The 19,734-nt window shown below is 41.5% G+C and overlaps 1 protein-coding gene across 1 annotated transcript in view; it reads right to left on the bottom strand.

Moving 5' to 3' along the window:
• Positions 1-19,734, bottom strand: part of ST8SIA1 (ST8 alpha-N-acetyl-neuraminide alpha-2,8-sialyltransferase 1) — a 96,024-nt gene that overhangs the window by 75,094 nt on the left and 1,196 nt on the right. The window lies entirely within an intron of this gene.

The raw sequence follows: 19,734 nt of genomic DNA, 5'->3' as shown, positions 1-19,734 counted from the left end.
TTCAGAACTAGTTTCCAGGATTTTTGGAGGTGCCCAAAAGGCAAACAAATTTTATTTAAATTGCAAATATTGTTTTCACCACCTACTTTTACTTAACTAGAGAATATTTGGGTTTTCATCACTTATTTTAAAATCACCGACCTGGTGCCACCCATGCAGTAGAGTTCACAGTTCTGCTTCCCAGACTGCAAAAGAAATACAAAACTGKTTTTTTTTTTCATCCTGTGGGATGATAGGGTTACCCTATCCTTGCTGTCCTGGCCTTGCACAAACTCTGCTGCCTTCTAGAAGGTAAAATCTGAGCTGTCAGTCATCACAGCACCTCATCCTAATCCCTGACTGATTTTGTTTAACTCTATTTCTTTTAAATATACAAGTGATATATTTTGCTTCCAGACACATTCAAAGTGTCATAGAAAATGGGAGTTTTGATTTTGATTATACATTTGAGCACATTTAGATTGGAGAAAGACAGATGAGGCCAAAATTTGCCAGGCACTACCTTYCTTATTGAACAATATTTTTGAACTAGAAGAAACCAGGACATAAAACTGACAGAATTGGGATTGTCACATTGACAGAGAAGAGGTTTAGATTGGGTATTGGGAAGAAATTCTTCCCTGTGAGGGTGGGGAAACCCTGGCACAGGCTGTCCAGAGAAGCTGTGGCTGCCYCTCAATCCCTGGCACTGTCCAAGGCCAGGCTGGATGGGGCTCTGAGCAGCCTGRGATAGTGGAAGGTGTCCCTGCCCAGGGCAGAGGGRTGGAATGAAATCATCTTTAAGGTCCTGCCCAACCCAGGCYATTCTATGATTCTTTAGCCGAGTGAATAAAAGTCTACCAGATCACCTGACAAACTTTTCATTCACCTTTCCTCCTGCCAATTCTTTTACTTAAATATGGAGCAGCTTTGATCTGAAAAGCTACTGAAACACAGAATTGTTCACTTCCTTTCAGAGGAAACACRTTTTGATTCATGCAAACTTGCTTCAAATTCCTATGCACAAAGCCTGCTTGCAAGCTTTGAAACACAAATTATAAGGTATGAATTATAGAGTATGAATTCCAGGATTCGGTCAGATGAAGTTTTTCTAAGAAGACTCTCATATCAGATGTATAAATAGCTATATTATAAGGAAACCACCACAAATTRTGACTAGCAATACAAAAGATATCCAAATTCTTCATGCAGTAAATCTGCTGGAATGCAGGATGTCTCTGAGCTGTCTGTGTTGTTCCCAATCRCATCCAGGATAGACAGCACCAGTGATCTGACATCTCACCTGTGAATTGCAATGAACAGCCACATTCCCTGGAGAAGTGAGGAATCTGAGCACAAGCTCAAATGATGGTTTTTGGTGGGCAGCCAGAAACCTCACACAATGCTGGAAYCCACCGGCACCGCTCCTTTGCTTTGCTAATGCCACTAACACCAGTACCAAATACAACTGTGTCAGAGAWGACACCGGGTTCATCTCCTTTGCAGTATTTGAGATGCAAATTGAGGCCAYTCCAAGGCTTCCCCTTAGAGACAGCATCTTTTAGGGTGGGCTTCATCTCAGACTAAACACCAATTTCCTCTCTTAGGAGGAAATAAAGGAACAACTACCTTAGAAAAAGACATCTATATTTGATAGCTGTATTCCAATCCATGTGAGACCTTAAAGGGACTTTAGCTCTTCTGCCTGTCTACACCATCCCATGGAAGGATCCTGTTTGCCAGCAGCCCCATCTGATGGTCTTTCATCTCTGCTCACATGCCCCTCACAGTGCCAAAAAGATAAACTGGCACAGCTGCACTGATGGGTGGTTTTKTAACAGAGGATTGAGAGGCAAAGGAGAGAGGGGCAGTGGAGGAGATTAATTGCTTCATGTGCTATCCCTTTTTTTTTAAATCTTATCAACCTGGCAGGAAGAGAGGAGCTTTCACAGATACGAGGCAAAATTAATGAATGGCTGTCTTGCAAAACAGCAGAACCCTCAACTGAGACACAAAGTTATACTACATGAGGTGTTGCTGCAAGAGGGAAAAATTAATCGTTCTCATCACTTGCCTCCTTCCTTCTAGTGAAATTACTGCTTGTTTTGTGCCACCACGAGCACAGAGAAATATTGGGCTTCAACAGGGGCACAGGGCRGCTGCTTTCTTTCAGGAGAAGGAGATTAACTTAAAATTAATTGAGCAGCTCTAATCTTCYTTTTGAGCTTGCACCGTCTAGAGTGTTGATAGGTCCCACCTGGATCTAAGCAGTCAATTATCACACCACAGTGACTTCTCCACCTGCTTCTGCAACACAGATAAAAGCCTTGTAAGTAATGCTGCTTACTAAAGTGCCCCTACTCTCTAATCCAACAAAGTCCACAGAGTGCTTTTCACTAATTTGATCAATTCAGTCATGCCCTTTGACAGAAGCTGAACTAGACAGAAAGGAAAAAAAAAAAAACCTTTTCATTACAGAGATTGCCTGAAAGCTGAGACATCAGAAATTAAGAGGAAAAGAATACTCCTGCACTGGTCACTCTGAGTGTTTTTTGATGCAAAAAACTGTAGGTGACCAGGCAGCCATTGCCTATACACATGGCAGAGACWAGAATATGTAAAAGTATCACAGGAAAAGGTATGAAAAACCAATGTATTTTCAAAGGCATATGAAGTTGCACATCTGGAGAAAAGTTTTAACCTAGCAAAGATGGATGAATGAATTTGAAAGCATAGACCTGAAGGAAGCCCTGTTTTGAAGAGAAACCTTCTCTCATTTCTCAGAAACTGCTTCCCACATCTCATAACTATCAATTGTTTAGGAGGTGTACCGAGTTTTGCCCGGTTGGGAAGCACCCATCTGCTGCCTGGCAGCCAGCAGGACGAGCTGATCRGCCAAACAGGAGGCCAAACAAAATAGGAAACCTTGTGTTTGATCTCTCTCTTTCATTCAGCTTTTCATTAAACTAGTGGGAACTCACAACCTTCAAGACTTCTATTATTCTGTTTAATTTGGATGAAATTTGCCAGTGAGAAAAATTTCTTAAAGTGAGTGGATTATGATTGAAATTCCGGTTATATCATATTTCCTACAGACTGGAAAGGGGAAAATAATCCAATAAATGACAAATAATGCCTTGCTTTAGCTTCCTTGAAATGGACACTGACAAAACAGCRTGCTCTTTGTTGCTTCGGTACACCCAGAATTATACACCAGTTAAGCTGTAATAGTCTGGTTTTGGATGAAAGCCAGGATTTAATGCATCACCAAGCACTGACACTGGACTTCACTTACAGCCCGAGCTGCTGCAGCCACCATCACTTCTGTAAACAGCTGACCATCAGTTAGCCAAGGATCCAGAAATATTTCTGAACTCAGTTCAGTGGTCATTCTGTGTGCTGACAGATGGCTTCTAACAGATGAATAAAATGGTAAAAGTATCACAGATTAAAACAGAGCCATTTATCTGAGGAACACCTTGAACTTGCAATTCCCCTGTTTGCATGTAAAAGCTTCATTTTTGAAATTKTGATAATGTGTTTTAAGCCTTGCCCAAATGCTAGGTGCTATAAAAGCAGCCTTATCAATGCAAACACTTTGCTAAAGGCACTAAGTGGATTAAAATAAAGACATATCCAAAYTGGAACCTCTTTTTATTAGGAACTTCAATTCCAGGTCTTTTAAAGTCTCTTGGTGAAGCCACAAAAAGAAGTCAAATGCTAATTATCTTGCACTCATATGGAACTCCATCATAGTTGAATTCTTTTGCCTCTTTACAGTCTTACTGAAATGAGAGAAGATCTGACCAGCTCTGGGTTGAAATGAGACTGTTGTTAMAGGGAACATCAGCTGAGATGCTTTCACAAGTCACTTCCAGACACCTGTTCCAGGAACARGAGGCCATATATACCCTGTTATTCTTCACACCTTGCTCTCCTCTACACACAGCGAAACCCAAAAATCAAGTTTATTGATGATCATCAGGAACTCTGTTATGATAAAACAAAAGCAAAAGCCAATGCTGGATTTCTTTTTGCTACTCTCCTACTTCCATTCCCAGTGGCTGAGTGACAGCTGTGTGTTGTATTAATTGATTAGAGATGGTCAAAGCTCCATTTTGCACACAGGAAAGTGATTTTTTTTTTCTTTCTGAACATATCTCAGTAACAAACATTGCCTTACTCCCACTAGCACCGCATCAGAAAGCACAAAATGCTGACGCAGAAGTAAACTTTTGCTGTTTGGTCTCAATAGTGCTGCCAACTTACTAACAACCCTCTGCAAAATGTCCCTTGTGATTACTTAAAGCATTCTCAAACCTCCTCTCTGTGCAATGCTCACTAATGGCAAAGAAACCTCAGGAGTCTCTCACAGGAGGTGTGGAAGAATCCAGGAGATATTTTCTGACTTTCCTCCCACATCATCTCATGTCTGAGTCACTCTGCTCCTTTGTGGGCACCTTAAACTGAGCCAAGTACCTCCGGAGAGAGTCACAGCACCAATCCACTGCTCACCACAACTGTCCACTTGGATTCCAGAGTGTATAWAACCCTGGGAATTTCCCAGGCCACATTTCAGCAGTGGGGATCTAAGCACTCCTTGTTTCATCTAAACATGTAATYCGCATTTCAATTACTCAACAGCTGCTTCCAAAGGACACACAGAGGCTTATCATCTGAGCTATTCCAGACCCTAAAAACAGCTGGCAGGACTTCTCCCAACCCCCTAGAAAGAATTTTCCAGTGCAATCAAGGAACATAAACCCAGCCCTTCAGTACAAATATCCACATGGCACTGGAAGCAGACTTTCCAAAACTCACACTTCCAAATCTCCCAGATCTTCACAGGCACCACTACTAAAGCTTGTCAGGGCTCTGAAACAGTCCTTACATATTATACATTTTATATTACATAATCCAAACAGCTCCAGACATCAAGGTTATCACATATTTACARCTTACAACCCATTGCATGCTGTTCTGGCATTACCATTAAGCAAATTATCTTTGGCAGCACTCACTACAAAGAGGGAGCTTCACAACACACCACAATGTTTAGTGGTTCTGGGGTGGGGATGTTTCCTGCACAGACACAGAGGAAGGAGGAGTAGAAACCAGAGAGCTGGTAGTGGAAAAAAAGAGGTGAGCAGGAGACAGGGCACATGTTTGAGTCTATCCTCATCTGTGCAGTTTGCTGTGCTATGCTCCGTGTGGCTGGGAATAAATCAGGAATGCACAAACCCCATTACCCAGAGCAATCAAACAGCTTCCTAGGAGATAAACGTGATTTATGTACTAAGCTCTTATAGGCCTCAAGTCCTGGCAGAAAATGCAATTTATCCAACTTCCCCCTCTGCCCAATCTGGTGGCCTTTAACAAGCTAACAGTCCATGTGAGATTAGAATTTCTAAAAGCCTGTCAAACACAAAACCACAGAGATTACTACATGCTATGACTCCTACCCAGCTTTGCCAAGATGTTTTCTTTTCCATCCACTTCTCCTGCCTCTGCTATGTGTCAGAGCTGTCCCCAGCCATACAATCACACCTTCCTGCATAGGCGTGAGTGGGTGGGTCTGGGAAACCCTAGGTTTCCAAGTGCTGCAGAACAGCTACAGGAAATGTTCCTAGCAGAGTTCAGGTATGCAGTTTTACTTTCCCCTCCTCTTTCTGATTGAGTTTCTCATCCTTCATAGAATTCTTTATTCCCAGAGCACCCMGTTACAGGATTCATTAGAGTAATGGTAGTAAACAGGAGACCTGTTGCTGTTTAGGGAGCTGCCTGGCATACTACAGTAAAGCAAAACATGCCACCTTGAAATGTCTGCAAAAGTTATATATAGTGCAGCACTATGAAATTCTAAATAAAAGCCAAGCCTGAAGAGTTTGACATATACAGCCACACATATCACAGGAAACTATTTTGGGTTGAAGTACTGTTGAATTTCCTAAGTTTAATTAGCTGYCACGCTCCAGTTTTCACAGACTACCCATGATCCAAAGAAATCTAAATATTAAAAATACTTGAACTAGGTTCTGAAAAGATCTGAAGGAGGAATTTATAAACCAGCAGTTTCAAACAAGACATAAAACTCATAGCCATGCAGTCTCTCAGGCTAGTGTGTCCAATTTGAGTATGTTTTTTTCTCAGGAATCCACATCCTCAATGCCAGAAGAGTGAGRCATAGTGCTAGGAACAGAAATCTCCTTTATAAGACTCAGGGAAATCCCCAGATCACAAACTCTGGCTCCATTAAGAGACATATCTATCTCCCTGACACCCATAGGAAGGACAACACAGAGTGATGCAAGCAACCTGGGAGATTTCTGGAGTGTGTCAGGGATAATTTTTGGTACCAGTATTGATGGGTCAGCTTACAGCTTTCACTAACAAGGTAGCACTGATTTGGGATATATAATCAATAAAACCATTGGCCCATGAAACACTGCATTCAGGATCCTGAGGGGACTGAGGAAGGAAGGCAGCAGATCCTCTGATTTATTGATCTTGAACTCATCAGTTTGGACTGGAAATAGGTCATAATAGTTTAGGAACATTGCAGAAACTMCGTGTTGGGAACAAGATTCCTGCAGTCCCTGGCCCCAAGAGATGACCACTGAGGCCATTCTCTTTCTGACCCCTTCATCCCCAGCTTCTTGGAGCAGCACTTAACTGATTCCAGAACAAACTGACTGAGTCTCTGGTTTTCCTTCCTGCCACTGAGTAAAAATAAAAAATATGCCCTATCAGGCAGATGTCAGTTTCRTGACCTGCATGAGAAAACTTCCATGTTCACACCTACAGGATATGTACTACACAAAAGTTAACCCAACATATTCTCTTCTTTGACCAAGCCTTTCATTACACTTAGAGCTCCCAAACCCGATACAGTTGATTTGAGAGCATCCAAATCAACTGGGCAGTCCAACTGCCACCTTTTTAGGTYTCAAATTCATCTTGAATATTCGCCTTCCAGCTCAAGAATGACATATAAACAGAGTTCTACTGAATCATGGCCAGTTGGTCTATGCTACTAATTTCAAGAAACTTAAGCAGTGAATTATGTAGGGAAAAAAAGAGAACAACCGAACATTTTCAGAGAGAAATAACTCAGTTTCCACAGTAATTAAACTGTTTACTAAACGGTTGAAGAGGAGCTATTTAGTCTTCAACATCATGGTGACATTTTGTTTTCTGGTATAATGTCATAAGCTAAAAATAAACCAGATAAAAAAGCATATTAGTACAAAGAGAGTGTATGAGCCAAAGAGGAAACACATTTTTTAAAGTGATTAAGCAGCAATCTAAGAATAAGAAATATATATTTAAGCATTAACCATTTTGAGAACACCTGCACTTCCTAAATTAAGCATAACGAAGGTTAAGAAGGGATTGATTCTTTATGTAAGCACCAAGAACATGAAAGGTTGTTATAATTAACAACAGTAGTTTGGAACGAGGTGTTACTAAGTTCATAAAGGCTAAATGAAGTCTCAAAAGGCTAAGAACCTGAGACATTGATTTATTTGGGAGATCATACTACTGAGATCTAYTGCATGACTCTCTCTGCAACATTTGGTGCCAGGCCTTGACACAGATAGGAAACTAAACTAAAAGGACCTGATGTAGTTATTTATCCTGCCAAAGACATTTCTGTGTTCTTACGCACKGCAATAAAAATCCATTATCAGATTTATGCTGAACACCTCTCACAAATCTCYTGCAGGTCCCCACAAGTGTATTCCTACAGCCATTGGACAGCAGGTGTATTTGGGGCAGAAGCTACATGAAGGAAATGCTGCAGAAGAGAGGGAAAGAGAGCACCCAAGATGCASAATTTCACTGCTTTGCACTCTGCCTGCTGCACAGCAAGATCACTCTGGAAAAGGTGATAACATTTGACAACCAGAAATGCAGAAGCTCCATATCTGCCCCCACAAATCCCTCACCTTCCCAGAGCTCTTCCAAAGCTTGAAACCAAAACTAGCCAAGTGCATGTGGCCAAGGAGTTCTGGAGCAGCTGAATGACTCCAGAACAGTGCAGCTTTGATTTCTTTCTAAATACACATTATGTATGCACACATTTAATGTCAGCAATATGTATGATCCTACTAGAACATACAGTGAGAAGTCATCTCATCAGAAATGCTATGGATGGCATCCAGACAGAACAAAGCCTGCCTTTGTTTTAAAGTCTCACCCCAAAACCATAGTAACCAACCCCGGTCTGAGATATGAGAAGTCAAAGAATTGTCTGCCATAACTCAACATCCCTCAGCCTCAGCTGCTGGTGCCCCAAAGGACAGTCTAACTCTCAGCAAACATAAAGTTCACTAGATGTCAAGCCTGTGCTCTGTCTAGTTGGCAAAATGCAATCAGAAAATGAAAAAAACAGAGCAACAAATGTTGTTTTCCTGTCTTTTTTGCTAACCATATGGACATTTTCCCTACCACAGCTCTTAAGTAGGACAGGTACCAGAGATAGCTGCAGTGAGTGGGCTGTACTCCACATATTTCATCACTCCACTTCCAAATCTCACCACTTGAACAGTCATCTCTAGAGCAAAATGATTCTCCTATTTTGTGGCACAAAAATGCCCTCTCCTATTATGGTTTCATAGTCTCTCTTATACCTCTGGCCTTGAAACTGGACCCTCAATTTACTCAAGTGATTTGCTTCCATCTGATACTTGAGCTTCTTCACTGAGATTATAATTTACCTCACGCTGTTTTAATTAATTGTTACTTCCCTGGGTCATCTTGCTTAACCAACTAAGTTGACCTTAAATTGTTCACTTCACTGACTGTTTTGCTCTTAATTGATTGCACTTCTGATTTAGCCACATACTTGTTCTCAAATTTCCTAACTATGGTCTGTCTCTCTCTGCTATTCTGCTTCATTTTTTTAAATTTTATTCACTGTTTTTAATATTTCTTTTTCTTCGGTGCTCCTGCTGCTACAAACTCCTTGTCTCTATTGTGTTAAGCCCTAGTAATCTTYGACCTCTCTTCTAACCTCCCAAGGTTTCTCCATCTCACCACCTTCCCTCCTGCCCTCCAAGAGCATTTTCTTTCCTTTTGGAGTAGTCTGTTCCGCAATCCCCTCCTTTCAGCTGACAAGAGGGTTCTGACACTTTTGCCAAGACAAAACTCAGTTTTTAAGTAAGGATATATGAAGGAAGGAAGGCACCCTGCTCCTGAGAGCAGCCAGCAACCAGGACAAGACTAAATGCTGGCAGAGCTGTGCCCCCTTCCCTGCCCAAGCTGGACACTGGAGCAGCACCTGCTGCCTCTCACTCCTCAGTCCTGYCACCAGCAACGAAAGAAGCTGAGAGATCTGGGACACAACCAGAGCCTAATTAGCACCACTATTTATAGAACATATTACTCTTTGAAGTGGGAAGAGTTGCTGGTGACAGCTGAGCTGGTTCTGGAGATGATCCAAAGCATTAAGGCAATCCGCTTCCAAAACACCAGGGCACAAGTTATTCTGGAATTGACGTGCCTATCATGTCACCGGCGAACTCCCAAGGGACAGCAGGCACAGCCACCACCTCCAGGCAGGGCAGGATGCAAGCCAGGACCAGGGAAAGAAGGTAAGAAATCCCAAGGGTGCCTTCCCACTCTTCTTTTCAGAGGAGGTGTATCAGCTCACTCAGGGGAAGCAAAAGCCCAGAGGACTCAAAGTGCTCTTCATTGGGAATCAGCTTTCTGAAGGTTTATGGTCCTTAACAGTATCAAAATTTAAAAGCTGCTGCTAAAAAGAGCAAGAAAAATACCAAACATCCTTCAAGAAATTAATCCAAGATATCTACTCAGTATGACGATAAAGGTAAAATTAATAAATAAATCATTCAACCTACTTAGTCCTGTAACAAGGCATCTTAAGATAAGAATATTGATAGTTGGTTTAAAAATATTTTTAAAATCATGTTTATGTGCCCAATGACTCGTCCAGTGTGTTTTGGGAGATCTTTCTCTGCAGTACATTCAGCCCATTCAGTTTAGACCCAAAATGGTGATAACGAAATGATAATGCCTGGCTATTTTTTYCTTAACCTTGTTTAAAGCTAATCTGTTCTCATCAGTTACCCAGGTGTTTGAGAAATGGCTGTAGAGTGGCAGAAATTAATGAGTGGAAGCAACTCACTTCTCAGGACTTTGGGGTTTCTTTTTAACTTCTTTAAGGCCAAACAAGTTACTGATCTTAAATGGAAAGGAGTAAGATTCTCACCAGACAGAYGGCAGAGCCACAAAAGACACCATCTAAAACCAAATGATTAAGCCAAAAGTTCTTTGGGAAAGAACTGATTAGGCTCTAAAGTGCTGAGCAAGCTCATACTCATCTAGGCTGACCCCTCATTTCAAGTGACAGAACACTGCACACGTTCTCCTGATTATGCCACAGAGAAAAGAGCTCACACCCCACTGAAACCCCAGAAACTCATTTTCCTCCGCACCAGCAGAGGAAACTTTGCTCTTCTMCGTGATGCAGATCTGCTGTGCTGCAGCAGATGAGAAAACAGAATTTGTATTAAACTTGTAAAACCAACTCGACATTCTTCCACAGATTAGGTGGGGAAAAACAACAAACTCGACCCTCTTAGTACAAGACTTTCAGTAGCAATGGCCTGTTAGACAAGTGAAGCACAAAACAGTTTGTTTGGTTTTTTTATATGAGAGGAAAAGCATCAAAGACCCAAGGCAAAAATAAACATGTTCTCACAAGCTGGACCCATTAGCATTTACTGAAATACGCTAAATAAGTGTTTTCACTTGTTCTGTTGTCTAAACAGAACTATCAAAACACATGATTTCTCTAATGATAGGTTAACTTTTTTTGTTGCTGTTACCATTTTTGGATCAGCAAGCTCAAATTGCACACTCTGCCATTCCCTTCTGGACACACTTAAAGGCAATGTCTGGAACAGGATACAAGAAATAAATATCTCATGTGSATTTTTACTGCTTCATCCAACTGGGCACACATAAACCTGAAGATGTTCAGCATTTGTCCATAAGGCTCAGCAAGTGTGTTGGTGCTAGATGCCTGCTGCCTGCCAAGACAAAATGTTCAAKAATGTGACCTATGAAGGAATGCCCAGATTGGTTTTGTTTCTCCTATTCCCTTCACTGTTGCAGTTCCCGTAGTTAAAAATGCATCTAATTATAGGCTGATATGTAATTCTCGCTATAGCAATCCCTAGCACTTAAAAACCATGAGTCAGGCCCCCAAAATTATGATTAAGCACAGAAATTAGGCATCTGAATRACAACAACCCACACTGGATTTTTACTTGCCTTTTGAGGACCAAGCCACCATTCACATTCAAAAGCACTTTCTTCTAGCTATGAGGACTAAAAATTCCTTTTCATTTCTATCCCACGAAAGCAAGACTAACGCAAGTTCACTTGATTGCAGGAGCTGGCACAGCTATTACAAGGTGGGCATTTTCCAATTCTTCATATTAAGTGCCCCTAGCCTGAAAAATAAGTAGCTCAGCATCCTTTCCTGCTTTGCTCTGGGAGGGAAGTAAGTGTCATCAAGCCAGGTGAAATTTTGCAAGTGGACATCCCCTTGCAAAATTTCCTGCTGAGCCTTAGAGCTCCAGAGCCTGAAAACAGTTGGAATCCTGATCCTTGGCAAAAGGTCTCCTCATACTCRTGGGTTAAGACCATCACAGTGATAAATCTTAAACTCTTCTCCACATAACTGAGGAATAATGGGAGATATATAAACTTTCTGAGAACTTACAGGTGAGCTATCTGCTTTACAGACATATGAGACAGACTGAAGTTTCTGTCATTTTTTATGAATGGCAACCCATTGTCTWTCAACCCATTTCTTAATTATCACAAAAATTACAGAGGTCTAAAGGCAAATAAAAATCAAATACAGCATGTATTTCTCTCAAAGTTATTTTTCAAATCAATCTTTAAGCAAGCTATAGACAGAGACTTCACCTCATCATTCCCATTCTCATCTGATCAACAGCATTCCTCTGCTCCTGCTTCATGAATATTGCATCTGCTTTCTATCCCATGTTGCAGACACACCCTATATGGATTTATTCTCCTGTGTTTTACATTGCCATTAAGCAATAAATGACCCACACAGGAGACTGCAAAGAGTCTGAACCTCGCTCAGACAAATAAGAAGGTAATGTTGCCTGAGTGGATGGCAGTAAATCACCCACAATGAGCAAGGATAATCTAAAGACTACATTCCAATTAGGAATGTCTGCTGCAGCACTCGCTACTGCTGTCTAGTGACAGAACTTGCAGATGGAGCAGAAGCAGAGAATCTGAAATTCACCAGTAGCTGACGATTCATTCTTTACACTGTAAGGAACTGTAAATTACTGTCGTGGAACAGTGAATACTCCATATAGAATAAAGAGTTCTTCTATTCTCTTTGAAATAGACAAATGCTTCAATGGAAGCCACKGAAAGAAGACAAAAATTAAAACAAAAGCATTGCACACTTCACAAGTAGTAAGCTGGTACCCCCAGGTTCTAGCAGCAGGAAGAGCCAGTACCCACCAGCACAAGTATTCAATGTACTTCAGCACAAGTATTGGATCTCTCCTCCAGGGAACATTCACACAGCCTGTCACTAGCCCAGGTGCTCCTTCACATTAAAAACTGCACTAACAGATGGAAACCCCACCCCATTAATCAAAATTCCTAATCTGCATGGCTGGGATCTCACTACACACATTCTTGGAAGGAAAATCCTTCAGAGCACAGAATGTCTCTCTGCAAGCTTGGCACTGTAAAAATAATAATTTCTGGACAGTGATAATTATTCACAGAATTCCCCACCGGCTCCAGTGGTGACCTAGACCTGAAGTTCAGTTACAAGAGATAACCATGTCATGGACATAGTTTCCTTAATTCCCTTTATACCTCTGCTTCCTTTGCTGCACAGAAGTACATGGGAACCAAAATCCAGTCTCCCCTGGCAGTAAAAATCAGGAAGATTGAAGCCCATATGAGTAACCTCATAGTCTTCATCCCATTTGCCATTTGGCTTATGTCTTCCTGACACACTGAGAAAGGCAGGCATCAATCAGAGAGTACAGAGTTCAGCATCACCCCCTCACTGCAAATTTCCAGCTTTTTGGGTTGTGGCACTTCTGCAGACTACCTACAGCAGCAGATCCCTCATCATCCTGCTCTGGGACACACCACACTGCAGGATCAACTGCATCAGTAGAATGAGGGAACCTCCAAACACTGAGCCAGATGAAACCGAATTCCCAGAACTGATATTTGGCCAAGACAGACCACATAGGAAAACATTAAAATCTTTTCACTGTGGAAAAAATATGCTTTGTTTGTTTGTCTTCCATCTCWTACAGGAAATGCAAAGCTGTTATTTCCCTATTACAGCAATGGCCACTCGTTGCATTCCAGGAATAGGCAGAGCAAGTTTTTCCCACAAGAAAGCAAGGAAAATAGCTGATGATCTGTTTYTCCAGTGCTCCTTAAAATATAGGATAGCTTTTAACTTAAAGCTTCCTCAGASCAGTGGCAATGTGATAAGTAAAGCCTTTATCTTGCTAATACATGAAGGCAAAGTCTGCAGTTTACTGGGAAAGCCTGATAGCCAGCGACTGGAACATCAAGGATGCAAAATGACAGATGCCCTGAGCACCAGCAGGAGCTGCAACACCCTGGAGAAGGTGATTGCTAATTCAGATGGGAAAGGAGATAAAGGAGTAAATAATTTCACACAAGTTCTTTGTATCACTGCTATGAATGTTAATTACAYAATTATAAAAGGAGCCACTCAAAGAGTCTGGGGCTCCCCTCAAAACTGAGGAGGGCCTCAAGCAGATTAAAAATGGGAATAGGCTGAAGAAGGGGTGGGAGGAAAAAATATAAACACAATTGTTGTTCAGGAAACGTTCAGGATGCTCTCAGCAAACATGGAAGACAAAAAAAAAGTTAACCATTTCTATTCAGCTGTTTCTGGCAGTTTTAAAAGCCTCACTGTAATCACATCTCCATTTGAAAACAGAACCTCTAAACCAATAAATGCAGGAGGATATTTTCCAGCAAATGGAACAGGAGAAGTCAAAGTTATCAGTCTGTTGATTTTATACAGTAACAACAARAGCCCACACCACTCTGCTACCCATAAAATTTTGTATAACAATTTAATTTCACAGCTTTCACCTTTATCTTGAATGGAGCAATGGGAAAGTGACCTCCAGAATCCTGGTGAAAGCATGAATTTAGTTCTTTACRGTATAATTCACCTTGTTAAAAATTTTAAATACCACTAAGGTCAAGATAACAGGCTTCTTCATGAAGTTCAGAGCTTTTGTATCAACTTCTTTACAGAAAAAAAAMCACTTTGCCAGGGTCCAGGGACTTATCAGTGCCTGCTCCCACCCCACCCTCTGTATATCTAATCAAGTTGAATTCCAAGACCTGGGAGAATCTCTGTCCACCTGTATGTAAAAATTGTGACATGACAAAACCTGAATCTACACTGAGGTTTACAAACACTACTTAGTTTKGGATTAATGTGCTCCAGTCTGAATTTAACTGCATGCAGCTATGTTAAAATGATTTAGCATTAGGAGCAATTTCCTTGCATTTTGAGAACCCCATGCAGCATACAAAAAAAGATTAATGTATATCCAGGGATTTAATTTTTTTTTTCTTTGTGCTTAGGAAACTGGAACAACAGAAGACTGCAGGCCAAACAGCCTCCCCATTTCAGTGAGGTTCATCCACACTGGGGAAAGACAAATTCTAAAGGGAGAAACAATTCATTTCGCATGCATTTACCTACTAGGAGCCAACCTCAAAAATAGGAATTTTCATATATGTCATTGAATACGCATGAAATGGGAGCAACACTCTTGGATGCCTCTGAAGATGAAAATTACAGCAATAAATAACTTGTTACTACATTGTATGGGTGATTCAGTGCCCATTCCATCCACTACATAGCAAAGAAAACATAGATGGGAAAATACATACATCCAGCAGTGTCTGGGTAAGCAGTTACCAGACTTCTGGGGCCCCAGCTGGGTAACCTAAATTCCAGAAAAGTCTCTGTTCCTCCCGTTTCCCCATGCCTGGCTCTGGGCCTTTGGATGCTCCCAGTTAACAGAAAAAGAGCCTCAGGGAGCTGGCTACATCCTCCTGTAAATACTGGCAGGCTGGGGTTTTTMCAAATCCAGAGGAAAGCAGCACTCCAAAACTTTGCAAGATACTAGAAACAGGGATCCAAACAGTCTGTTTCATTAGGACAATGAATCAAAGTCTGTAAGAAGATGCTACTTAGGGTCAAGGACCTAAGGAGGAGAGCAGAGCTGGAACTCAGGAATTAAAATCAATTCCTGTCTTGCCAGCACAGCTCTCATCTGCAAAAACACTGTGAGCTAACTCAGATAACTAATTGTCATTGTTTTCATGTCATTTAGGTATCCGTCTTGAAGATATGGAGCCAAACCTCTCTACAGCTTGCTTTCTTCATCACAGCCTCCAAATAATAACAYGGAATAAGAACGTTTGTTTCCTCTCACCTTTAACCTGCTCTTCAAAATTGTACCTTGTCACCAAAACAACTTCTCAGCTGGAAACCACAAATTACAAATACTTCATTTATCACCAGTGAAGCAAATACAACAACAACAACAACAACAACAACAAAATCAAGTAAAATGTTGATGAAATCACAGCCAGGCAGTAGCAAGACCTACTCAGGAGAGAAAAATGAGCTGGGTTTGGCTCAACATGGGCACATATCCATTAGTTTCAGGGCAGGGCTTCTCAGGCCACAAAGGCAAAACTGGCTGTAATCCAGCATCTCCCAGGTCTCCTCCAAACTCACTCTGTGTTTCACATGTGTCTAGTGAAAGCAGGAATAATTATGTATCTGATTAAGCTGTTTAAGCAGGGCCAAACTCTTATCTAAACTCAACCTGCGCAATACAAAGTTTAATCTGAGATTTGCCTTGAAATAGCCCAGTGAGGATCTCAACACTCATGTAATTTGCAGTGCTGACATAAAAAGAGAAGGCCAAAAAAGCCATCTGAGCTAAGGAAAACCCTGCTGACTTGGCAATAGCRTCTGTCTTACCCAGCCGGGGAAGTGACCTGGAATTCTAGTTCTGTGTTAATGCAATCCAAAATGAACTGTGATGTGCACARGGGGATGCTCCTCGTGTGACTGCACTCCAGGTACACACAGGAGCAGCTGGCAGAGAGCAGCTGGCACAGGAGGTTACAGTGGGGAAAGCCCCTCTGGCGCAAYGGGAACAGAGCAGGATTTTCGCAAGGCACGCAAAGCCAACAATAGGAGAGGCTTCACAGCCTGTCCACATTCACACTGCAAACACCACAGCCTGGATATTCTGTCCAGCTCAGCCACTGACCCCAACGTGTGACTGCAGGGCAGTAGCTTCTCTGCTCTGTCCATGGYAAATGGACAAAAAGAGGACAAATATGATGGAAAGGAGTGGAGAAGCCACCAGCCAATGTGAGCATGGCCAGTTTGGCTGTGTCAGAGGGGACCTCAGTGGAGAGCAAAGACAAGTTGTAGCAGATGCTCTGGACTGGAGTCAGGTCATGAAMAGTGAGTTCACAGGGGACATTTGCCACCAGTTTGATCAAGTCACCCTTGATCAAACAATAATCCCTGGTGACCTTTCAGCAACACACAAAACTGAAGCAGCAGAAGCAAGAACACAAGCTGAATCTCAAGGAAAGCCTTTCTGTTGCCTTGCAGGGATTGTCCCATCTCTTCCTGAAGAACCTTTAAGATACTAACCATCATCCAATCCCTTCAATGGGACTCCTGGCAGTCCAAAACCCACTGCCCCACACAAGCATATTCATTCCCTAGAGGAGGTTTGCCGTCTACAACCGAATTAAAGAATATAAACACACARTGCTTGTATGGAGCTTGTAAGGTAGATAAAAAGATACAGTTCTGCCTTCAATGAATTGCAGTATTTTAAATAAAACCATCCTACAGGTATTACTGTATGTAATTTGCTTTAGCAAATAACAGAAAGCAATTAACATGTTTGCCTAAATAATCTCTGCAGCACTAGGCTCTAAAAAAAAAAAAACAACAAAAACAAAACTCTAAGCAATCTGTAAAAACTATTAGGGCTCAATAACATTAACCACCTCAGAGGATGACAAACCATTATACTGTAGGCAGATTGGACACATTAGCCATTAGTGGCTCTAATGACAATCTTACTCCTATTTTGAACACTCTGCAGTTCAAAATTGAGCAGTTTTACCATCTGATTGACAGAATATTCAGCATTTGTCAGACAGGAGATGCTTCCACAGTGGAGTTTCACTACCCTGAACCACTAGAGTCTTGAAACTTAAAGAAATCCATGGCTATTTATACAGGTATTTGTATTTTAAAACCAGTTCTGGGAATCCTTATTCAAACACAAAGTTCCCATCAAATCATTCTACAAGAACCAGGCCAGTCTGAGTTCTTGCATAAGCAAGGGTTTACTGGGGTCAGATCTTTCCATAAGGTTTCTGGCTGCACAGAGAGGAGAAGGAGGTGGTAGTGGAGATTGAGGAGTTACCAGCAYTTGTTTGCCAGTGTTCAACCCAATCTACCCCAAATTACCCAGATGGTTTTGTTGACCTTGCTTAAGGCACTTAGTGAAGCTGTCCTTGATCCAGGTGCAGAAGGCAAAGGGAGGATAGCCCTTCCAAGGTTTAAAAAGTATGATTTCATCAAGTTAATTACCCAACATCTACTTCAGCAATAGGAGTCCAGTGAGTTTATAGGAGGAGAAAGTTCCAAATGTTTGCTCTGTGTAGCAAGAACCTGGCTATACAATACCACAAATGCCACTGTATTACACAAAGCACTACTATGAATATTTGCATATGGATTTTTAGCACCCATTAATTCCAATTTATGCTTCAAAACTGAGTGAAACCAAAATTGTTTGGCAACCAGAATGTGGCAGGAGGGCCAGGGAGAACAGCAGTTAACACCATTCTTAAATAAAATTTTATTAATAATACATTAAAGCACACTTGATTAGACTATTACAGAAAGCTATATTGCTTGAAAGTCCACATGAAGATTTTCTGTGAAGCTCTGTCCCTCCTTTACCATTCAAACAGAGACTGACATTCACTGGTATTTTCCAGCAAAAAGTGAAATTTAGAGGTTTTTACAGCGAGCTTGCTTAGGGACAGCATGACCAGAGCAAAAAGTTTCTGTTAACTTCAAATATACAGCAGGTTGCCTGACATGGGCTTCAACTTCAAAATAGTCCATCATGAAGAGAAGCAAATTTACGCAGCAAAAATAGAATTCTACAGCACAACTGTTGGAATAATATAGTTTACTATACTCACTACATATCTACAGCATACAACTTAAAAACTTTTTGGAAGCAGATTGATTTAAAGCTCATTGTATTTAGTGCTGCACCAACTCATCAAGAGGTAAGAAACAGACAAGAAACAACAGCTCCCTTTATTGCATGAGACTCTCTGCAATAACATCTCTGAGAAAATCACTATGCTTAGAGAGTAGAAAAACATATGGGCAAGTGGAATAGCTGATAAACCACACAGTTTTTGTTACTAAACCATGTGATGGAAACGGTCTGAAACTGTTTTGTAAACTGAAACTGCAGCAGCACTACCAATCTTCAAACAACATTTGGTTTACAAACATGGTAAATAATAGACTAAATGCTTTCCTACATATAACCTATGGGGCAATTTTTTAAAGAGCTGTATTCCTCTACCCCCAAAAACGGGGTTCTGTGGTGCACAGGATCAAGATTAATTAATATTCAAGAAGACCAACATAGTTTCTAGTGTTAGTTCAGTGCTTTAGGGGAGGCATCCCACATCTGTACCTTACTGCTACTTCTGTACTAAAGGGGGGACTTCTTGCAGGCCTGCCTAATGAGATAATATTAAAACATATCTGCTTACCACTTATCATCGCTAACATTTCCTGCAGGCTTTGGGGGCTAATGGCAGAACGTGCCTTACAAGATCTGTACAGTTTCTGTTATCCCAGCAGACAAGAAACGAAACAACCACAACGAAACAACCACAACGAAACAATCAGTTTCAGTTCATGACATTCAGGAAATACTGAAGAACTTCAAATGAAACTGTATGCCACTTAAAAAAAATAATTTTAGAAGGCAAAACAAGTCCTTCGACTTTTGCATCTGATTCATTTTATTAAAGAGGGTTTTTTTGGAGGCAGCTTGATTACCACTCACTGTGATCTTTAATTTGCTACTTGGAGGACAGGGAGAAAAAACCCAGCTTCCCTCCAGGAAAGGGAGGGAAATCTGCCTCTCTTCCAATTGCCTGTATTTTTTCCTAACATGTGTGAAATTTTTCAGGGGACGCAAATCTCCTCTGCACACGCTTTAAAGCAGGGTCATTAAAAAAAAWCCTCCCCACCGCAGGGACCCGTTCAGTTCTCCATCGTCCTCAGTTGTGGCAGCCTGGCTGCAACATTCCTCCTCTCCTGTGCAGCTGGGCAAGGTGAAACGGGCCCCARGGATTATCGCCATTTCCCAGACACRTCAAAAGCAAAGAGGAGAAAAAAAGGTGCCTTTTCACGTGGCTTCTATAATAAACCGCAGAGAGTCAAGGTCCAGCACGGAGCTTCCCAAGTGCTGCTCAGAGCGGAGATGCTGACACRAATGCACATCCACGCAAACCTTCCCTTGAGCACCCCGGGAGATCCACAAGCTGGGCTTT

The sequence above is a fragment of the Malurus melanocephalus genome, unplaced genomic scaffold (genome assembly GCF_030028575.1).
Source record: "Malurus melanocephalus ecotype Western Australia unplaced genomic scaffold, MMel_1.1 scaffold_112, whole genome shotgun sequence".
In the NCBI taxonomy this organism is placed as follows: Eukaryota; Metazoa; Chordata; class Aves; order Passeriformes; family Maluridae; genus Malurus; species Malurus melanocephalus.
The sequence above is the reverse complement of the archived record's forward strand: the minus strand, read 5'-3'. Positions and strand labels throughout refer to the sequence as shown.